Source organism: Austrofundulus limnaeus, unplaced genomic scaffold (assembly GCF_001266775.1).
Source record: "Austrofundulus limnaeus strain Quisiro unplaced genomic scaffold, Austrofundulus_limnaeus-1.0 Scaffold52, whole genome shotgun sequence".
In the NCBI taxonomy this organism is placed as follows: domain Eukaryota; kingdom Metazoa; phylum Chordata; class Actinopteri; order Cyprinodontiformes; family Rivulidae; genus Austrofundulus; species Austrofundulus limnaeus.
In genome coordinates this window covers 645,218-653,490 of record NW_013952454.1, presented here as the reverse complement: position 1 = coordinate 653,490, position 8,273 = coordinate 645,218, and positions in this window count along the sequence as shown.

Below are 8,273 nucleotides of genomic sequence, written 5' to 3'. Positions count from 1 at the left end.
TAGTAAATCAGTCTCAAAACAAGATCAAAAAGACTTATTTTTGGCTGATATAAGATTTTAAAACTTGGTAAGATGGACAGGTTTTTGCAGTGTACTCACATGGTTTAAAGAAACAGATTACTGTTGGAAGAACAAGAACCTTTTGCAGGATTCAACTAACTTTTGTCACTTTTCCCTCTTAGAGAYACGTGATGAAGTCAATACGTCTGTAGACAAAACTACAGGAGTCAATGAATCATCAGGTAACCTTATGATCTTTAATTTTAATACACTCAATCATTTACGTGATGTATTTTTTTCTAACTTTTTAAAAATGTTATTTCAGGTCAGATGACCCTGATCGTCATAGTTGTCGTCGCCACCGTGTTGACTCTTTCCATCGCAGCAATAGGCAGTAAGTGTTCWGTGTTTTTCGAACATGAGGCACCGAAATGGGAAATTTACATTCCCAGTGCTGACAAATGAACTGCCTTTCAGTGCTTGTCAGGACTCACTATGCTCCCTGTGTGCCTTGTAAAGCTGTCACCACCTAAGTAAATATGAACTTTTCTCTTGTGGAGCCTTGACCTTTTCCCCTTTTTTATGTTTTCCACCCACAGCTATAATGATGGTTAAACGACGAATGAGACTCCAGCGGTCAGCGTAAGTTCAATTTACTCTTTCGTTTTCACTCGCACTCAAAAACAGCACCTAAAAACAATAAGTGAATAAAAAGGTTGTTTGTCTCGATGAGGGTTATGTCTCAATGCTTTACCAAGAACTTTGGGTTTCACTTTATCCCCGTGACAGAACCAGTCTGATGGGTAACAGTCTTTTCTGCTGCTTGGTACGCTTTGCTTTACTTCATTCGAATTCRTAAACACCAAAACTAAAGAAAAGCAGTGATGAGTAAAAAAAATACATCACCGGCATCCACCCATTCTGAGCCCGTCKGGACTTGTTAAACAATTAGTGCAACAGCTCGAGTCCTGCACAGCTACCACTCCCCACCTGCGTGTCAAACAATGGCTCCGAGTCGGTGTCACCGGGTCTGTATGTATGACCGAATGGGACAGGACTCGACCTGTTCAAAATGCTTACTTCAAACTGAGTCATATGTAGGCAGCTGTACTCCGGAGTAAACCAAGTAAACATGTTCCTGGCTGCTCGCCAATCAGCCGATCTCTGTCTGACAGCAAAACAACCTGAACCAGTTTGACAGCGKTTACCTTTCGTTGCATTTTGTCCTCCCTTCTCTTGCTGTTATTTGCAGTCGGAGGAGCTTTTGCRGAGTAATCGGTTTCTTTTGTGCCAGAGGTTGTGGTGTGGTGGCATGACGTGGGGTCAGAGAGGTCACAGAGTTCAAAAGTCAGGCAGAAGGAGAACATCTACTACAGAGAAGACACCCAAGTTTGATTTGCAAAGGGGTAAAAAAACAAATTCCTYCGTGGGATTACAGGCTGCTTTGCAGAAGCTGCAGCTCCAAGCGGAGTTTGGTGCTGAATGATTGCTGTGTTAAAAAAAACAAAACAAAAACAGGCTTAATCGCACAGCAACTTCTAGCTTGTTAGATCAACAGTTTCCTCTTTGGTTAGGTCCCACCTTAGGTTCTGACTGATTTAATGCAGCTTCTGTACACTTGTCAAAAGAAAACAATGGYTTTTAAAGTGAACTCAGACTAGTTATAACGTTAGCAAAGCATTTACTTTATAAAAACGAGACTGTAAAAATATGGTTTAGAAAAATATATATAGTTTCACGCAGACATCATCAATGTAGAAATGACAGCCTGCAATTGAAAATGTGCATCGAAGACAACAGAACTGCTTCATGGAAAGGCTCACCTCAGCTTTAGCCTTTTAGCTTTCATTGTAGCTCCCGAGCTAATACCAGTGTTGTATAAAGTACCTCAAAGTGATACTTAAGTAAAAGTACAAGTATCTTATCATAAAAATACTTTGGTAAAAGTTAAAGTCTTTTCTAAAATTATTACTTGAGTAAAAGTCTTATAGTATCTGACATTATTTGTACTTAAGTATCAAAAGTAAATTTCTGACACAAAATCTACTTAAGGATTAAAAGTAAAATTACAGAGTAAAAGTGAGCAGTTAGATTTTCCAAAATGACATTTATTGGGAGGTGACTTCTCCAAAAAAATGTTTTTCTAACAGTGTGCAGCTGTGATGGGTTGTGTACAAGCTAATAGTGTGTCAGAAAGGTATATATTTATACTTCTCATCCAACCACAATTAAATTCACTCTATCCAGGAGACACAATTTATCAGGATAGTATTTTTTTAAGTAATAACAACTCGGAATAAAATAGGAGTAACGACTTTCTACTTCTTAACTTTTTTAAAAATGTAGTGAGTAGAAAGTACAGATAATTGTGTAAAAATGTAATGAGTAAAAGTAAAAGTACGCTGAGAAATAATTACTCAAGTAAAGTACAGATAACCAAAATTTCTACTTAAGTACAGTAACAAAGTATTTGTACTTAGTTACTTTACAACTCTGACTAGTTGTAACGTTAGCGAAGCATTTACTTTATAAAAACAAGACTGTAAAAATACTAGAGGCTGTTTAGTGTTTAGAAAATATATTTAGTTTCACGCAGACATCATCAATGTAGAAAAGACAGCCTGCAATTGAAAATGTGCATCGAAGACAACAGAACTGTTTCATGGAAAGGCTCACCTCAGCTTTAACCTTTTAGCTTTCACTGTGGCTCCTGAGCTAATACAGAGTACTACAATAAATGCTCCCAAGCTAATTATAATATATTGGGAGCTATCACACATACACATCTATGTCTGTTCATCAAAACTTCCTCACACATTATAGTTTTTWAGTCGTGACTTTTTTGTTTTAGTCTCAAGTGGCCCCTATCATCTTCATTGTCATTGATGCATTGCGTCAATAACAAAAATGATGAGGTGCCTGAGTGAAAAATGCAATACAAATGTAATGTAATGTAATACAAATTTTTAAGTACTTAGATGTTTTCACGTYACAAACAACTTTYASTAGAATAGAGAAACTACAACATTGTAAGGCCCACATGTGAAAGTTGTCCGAAATCCCTTTAAGAGTTAAAGTGCCTGTGACATCAAATTTTAGTAACAAATGTGAATGCGGTTATGGAAAGTGAACATTGATAACATACTGCAAAACAAATTTCACGCCGTTGAGAAGAACAGTTGTTGAGATACTTGCATGTGAAGTAACAGGAAGTGATGTCAAAGGGCAATGTCTGCATGTRAACAGAGCGATGCTACAATAATTAGTGTTTCTTGAATCTGTTTCTTTAGAATATTTTGAGTCACTCTCAGAGTTGAAGAAGAGTTCAAATAAGATTGTTTCAATAAACAAAGACTAGTTTCTTTTCTTAAAGAGTTCCCCTTTGATGTCACTTCCTGTTTGCTTTGCTGAGCCAAATTCAAGAAAAAATATGCCAGTTATGAGACAAAATGGTTAAAATCACGTGTATTATGCTAATTTTCATAAATATAAATAGGTTTTCCTTGACAWTTTGTATTTGTAGGTTAAGCATGTCACAGGCCCTTTAACCCAGAACAGCTGTCATAATTCTGCTTTGCTCTTGTCTCATTCTCATGCTTGTTCTCGTTTATTTTTTTYCCCCCAGGATTTACTCGGTGCCCACAGAACAGAACCAGAAAGAGCCCATCTAGTTCCTCACAGCACRGCAGCTGTACGCCCCACCACCACCCAAAAGCCAAGAGAGGCACCAAGCACCAGGCTCTGTTATCTCCTCCTCTCTGACTCAGGACAGACTCAACTTATTTGCACAACAGCCTGTTTCTCACTGCTCATGTTGTCGCTCACTCCCAGACAAACCTCTTGCACGTGTCAAAACGTATGCAGCAATGACTTTTCCTATTTACTGTTGCACTTTTTTTCCACCGCTGTTTTGTCTTTTGTTCCCAGCCATGTGCGCACATTTTAACTTCGGCCTTTCGGAACACTTTTAAACCTTCTAATTGTATTTGAAGAGTTCAAACTTAAGATGGAGCACATGCTTTTTTTTTCTTTCTTTTTTTAAATGGATAAATTAGGATAGACACATTTATTTTTTAATGTCCTCCGGATATGATCTGGACCAGCTATGCAAGCAAAAAAAAACTGTATTTTGGTTTGATTTGGTGCATGTGGAATGGACCTGTTTCTGAAATGGTCATTGAGTGAGACTAACCATGCTAATCCACACTAAGCCCTGCTGAGCGCTCCCTTATTTTTCCCTATTTCGCTTGTCTGACACCCTCTGTTCCTGGGCCTGATTTGGGGGAGGGGGGGGTAATGGGAGGAGGTGCAGTAAAAAGAGATGAAACCTTCCCCATCTTTTCATATGAAAAGAAAGAAACAAGTGGATAAACCAAAAGCTGCGAATTAATCAATCGCCATGAACGATGTTTTCACGTCTCCCTCGTTCTCGTTTTTTGAAAAGCACTCTGTGTGGTTTTGCATATTGTAAATAGCTCTCTGAATGCTGCAGAGTGTTAGATTAATGCTTTCCACACAAGTAGCAGGAAAGCTTGGTCTGATGGAGGGGAAATGGAAAGAAGGGAGGAGAGGAAAAACTGTTAAATAAAGTGGAATAATTGGGAAAATACCAACAGTGTCTTTTTCATTCTGAGGGAGCGGATGCTAATTTCACTCAAATGACATCAATCAGGCTGAGCGCAGGAACACTTTTCATCCAGCAACTAAAACCAAAGGCTCTGTTTTTGTGTAAAAAAATTTTTTTTAAGTTTAAAGGGGACAAAATGGCATTGACAGCATTTTAGCTACCTTTTTTTTTTTTTTGTCAAAACAAGATCTAATTCGGCTTGGCCACTGAACCTTAACTGGACACAGAACTAGCTACGATTTGGCTAAACTTATAAGAGCAAAAATGGAGCAGCAGTTAGGGTTGCAAAGAGGATTTGTCTGTTCTGAGGTGCCATCTTTATATATATATATATATATATATACTATATAAATGCTTCCATAATGGTACAAAACTACTGTGCTCCATTTAAGTTTTCAAATCCAAGCCCGGTGCCTACAGCGTTTATTTTCTTCAAATTTGCAGCTTTGATCAAAAAGCTTCTTATGTGTTAGCATTTCAAAGACGCAACAAAATGGCACAAACTGCAGCATGAAACATTTCATTTTATTTCTTCTGTCTAATCAATACATTTTATTTACTGAGGCCTTGCTACTTTATGTGGAAATATAAGTGCAGCGACTCGTCTCTTAAATGCATTTTCATGACGTGGAAAAGGATCGTGCATCACTTTGTTAACTCCCCCCTTGGATAGCCTCTTCATCATGACACTACCTACTTAATGTAAATGCAATACAAGTAACTCTGCTGTTATTTTTTTATTTTTATGTTTTTGTTTTTGCCCCCTTGATGCTGACATTGAAGTGGGAAAATTCCAGATTTTGTTTTATTTGCATTGTTCATGCCTTTTTTCAGCAACCCATTACGACCTGAGCTTTGGGTTTTCTGGTCAAGCTGCCCATTTCTCTGCTTTTGATTAATTAAAAAAAGTCTGCAAAGTTATAAACATCAGCTCTGATTGGGAATTACCAATTTCTCCATTTATCCATATTGCAACTGCTTGAGACCTGAAAGCCCACTTCTACAGTATCAAGTCATAATGGGTTCTATAACCTGCTGTAACTAAAACAAAATTGCTATGTTTTAAGGGTATTGTTTTTGTATGAATGGGAGTCTTTCAGAAAGAAAAGTTAAAAAAAAGTTTTTAGTTTTTTTTTTCCAGCAATAATGTTGAATTTTGTGTACTCATATAAGCACTTTTTAAATCCAGATTTTTTTTATATATCTCCACAAAGACACTGACTGGGCTTTTTCCACATGATTACCATAATCTGTGATTATTTGTAATTTGTGACTCATATCTTCCAAGAGAATCATAAGCTGGCTCTGTTTGCACAGCCATTTTCACCTTTAACATGTTCTTCTCACGTTTAGAATATAGGGGAAAAATACTGTATATTGTGTAGCTTTGCTGAACTCTGGATGGTGTTTATTTTGATATTAAATGTGTTATAAAATATGCTTGATCTGTCTCAGGCTGTTGTTTGCATAATTTAGATACCATATGGATGCAAAGATACGGTGCCAGTAGATGCTGTTTAATCTAGGGCTTTACTCACAAGCATAAAACAACTAAGAGGCTTAGACGCTCTTACTTAACATGAGATTTTCCTTTTCTCTTTTTTGTTCTGAGAGTGCAAAATGACCCAGCGTTTAGTTTCATATCCTCACAGAGAAGTGAAATAAATATTAGACCCTCATCTTAAATGTTACACTTTTTTAGAAACCCAATCCACAGCCAAACAAAAAATAATCAGTTTGATTTTATTGTTGATGACACCAGAATCATTTAGTCACTGTTTTAAAGGGATCTCTGACTACTTGCACATGTTGGCCTTCAAATCTTGTTTTTCTATTTCCACCATAAGTTGGTGTTTGTGGTATGTGAAAACATGTAATTACTTAAAAAATTGTACATTTTAATTTAAGCACGTCACCATTTTTGTTACTGAGGAAATGCATTCTGGGATAATGAGTGCCATTAGATTGAAACACAAAGTTAGGGCTAAAAATCTAAAGTGCGTGACAATAAATGTTTTTATTATGTTAATTGTTTTTATGTTTTGCACCATATGGGTTGAAATGATCAAAATGTGATGGTTAGTGATACATGGCGAAACATCTCATTTGATCTTTTCAACCCATAAATGACAATGAGCTAATGTCATACTAGACCTATTTTTATTAGCTCTGGAGCTAATGCCATACATTACAATTTATTAGCTCTGGAGCTAATGCCACACATTACAATTTATTTATTAGCTCTGAAGCTAATGCAATACGTCACTAGAACTGTGTCCAAAATGGCAGGCCGGGTCCTCCGGAAGACCCAGCCTACCGGTTGAGGTGGGCCGAGTCCTTGGCAGACCAGGAAGACCGGAAAAAAGAGGCTGTGAATTTGGATGGTCTAACTTCCCGTCCTTACCCCAGCGTACGTCATGTTAACTAGCAACCGTGACGACGCTAAACAGAAGCAAACTTAGATCAAAATTAGAAAAATATCAATATACTAGCATTATTAATATCACAAAACTATAAAATTAACTTAAAGGTAATATTTGAAGAACTAATGGAAAAACCATTTATTTCATGTTTTTTTCTAACAAAAATAACACTTAAGAACATGTCTATACAAATCATAAAATTATTAAAATTAGAACGGCTAGAAAATTTAAATTTTTATATCGCCATATTCTTATTTAAAACATATTCTTTTATCTCACTTCGTCCGCCATAACTAGCATTAAAAAATCTCCGGTCGGGCTGCAGTGCATTATGGGATATGGTGGGCCGAGAACGATCCATCGAACCAGTGCTTCGATTCGGGCCAAAGGAAGGATGCATTTGTCGGCCGCGTTGGAGGAGTCTTTGGTTTTGGACAGCCTCTGTTGTGGCGCTGTGACGTATGCGGCCGACCAATTCAGCCTTCGGAAGACCCGGCCCACCCTTTTGGACACAGCCAATATATTCATTAGCTCTGAAGCTAATGCCATATGTCACAATATATTCATTAGCTCTGAAGCTAATGCCATATGTCATAAAATATTTATTAGCTCTGAAGTTGCAATATATTTATTAGCTCTGGAGCTAATGCCATATGCCATAAAATATTTATTAGCTCTGAAGTTGCAATATATTTATTAGCTCTAGAGCTAATGCCATGGGTCACAATATATTCATTAGCTCTGAAGCTAATGCCATATGTCACAAAATATTTATTAGCTCTGAAGCTGCAATATATTTATTAGCTCTGAAGTTGCAATATATTTATTAGCTCTAGAGCTAATGCCATATGTCACAATATATTTATTAGCTCTGGAGCTAATGCCATATGTCACAATATATTTATTAGCTCTGGAGCTAATGCCATATGTCACAAAATATTTATTAGCTCTGAAGCTGCAATATATTTATTAGCTCTGAAGCTGCAATATATTTATTAGCTCTAGAGCTAATGTCATATGTCACAATATATTTATTAGCTCTAGAGCTAATGTCATATGTCACAATATATTTATTAGCTCTGGAGCTAATCCCATATGTCACAATAAATTTATTAGCTTTGGAGCTAATGCCATATGTCACAATAAATTTATTAGCTTTGGAGCTAATGCCAAACATCACCACAGATTTATATATATTAGTTTTGGAGCTAACATTTAAGTTT